This window comes from Lactuca serriola, chromosome 1, assembly GCF_051521515.1.
Source record: "Lactuca serriola cultivar US96UC23 chromosome 1, Lser_US96UC23_V15, whole genome shotgun sequence".
Lineage (NCBI taxonomy): Eukaryota > Viridiplantae > Streptophyta > Magnoliopsida > Asterales > Asteraceae > Lactuca > Lactuca serriola.
Genome location: NC_136408.1, coordinates 45,440,289 through 45,441,558, shown reverse-complemented (window position 1 = coordinate 45,441,558; position 1,270 = coordinate 45,440,289).

Sequence of the window (1,270 nt, the reverse complement as noted above, 5' to 3'; positions counted from 1 at the left end):
CGAATTTTAGATTTTGGGCTTCGAATATCAATGAAATGACATGGATGATTCAAGGAACGTGTATAAGGAACACTTTGTAACATCTGTGATATCGACCCTATTGCATGGAGTATTATGAAATCTGATTTGAGTTAATCCAAAAAATCGATTTGGAATTACAGACCTATTCCAATTTTGAAAACACATAAATACCTTGCTTTTTTATTGTGTTTTTCTAGGACAATATGAAGATAAGAAGTGGTTTTTGTGATGTTGATCTCTTTGCAACATTCAACTCTTTATATATATATATATATATATATATATATATATATATATATATATATATATATATATATATATATATATATATATATATATATAGGCTTAGGTTATTTTGATGCACAGATCTGGACCACCGGATGAAATTAATCAATGGACATGATTTGAGAGTTTATGATATTACAATGGGGTAACATGTACCATATAATCACACAATTTTTAGCAAAATGGTATTTTGGACAATTAACTACATTTATAAAAGGAAATTTTCGGATTTTTAAGGATGATTAATTCTCCTAATTTAAAAAAATCTGAATTTTTTAATTAATTCAATTTTAATTCTAACGTAATTTGTAAACATAACGGTTTTTTATTCTGTCATAATATTTTTTGTTAGAATGATGTTCTTTCATAATTTTATTCTAATAGAATATTATTGAAGAAAAACAAAATTCTTGAATCAGATGTTGAAAAATAACAAACATTCTAATATATGCTTATACATTCAAACTTAAATACAAAAATCATACATATTCTTACAGACTAAAATCCTTATACATTTTAATATAATTATACATATTCTAAAAGAATATCAAACTTTATTCATTTTTCAAGTTATTCCTATTAGGTCTTCAACGTCTTCTTCCAGCCATTCCTATCACAAATACAACAAAAACTAATAATTATTAAAAACATGTTACTTGCAATTAACTATCAATTAATATATTATGGTATAATACATAGAATATGACAAAATACATATAATACATTTTGGCATAATACATCGATTTTATTCTGGTAGAATACATTCTGATAGAATACATAGAATACAATTGTAACATCCCGTGTTCGAAGGACTACAACTCAGCCAATATTAATCCAATTAAAATGACATTGGAACCTAACTTGTAGCTAACACAAAGGGGAATATGCAGAAAAAAATTTCAGATCATTCCAAGCTAGTATGAGAGAGATATGATAGTTCGAAGATTACAAAAAAATTGGCTGG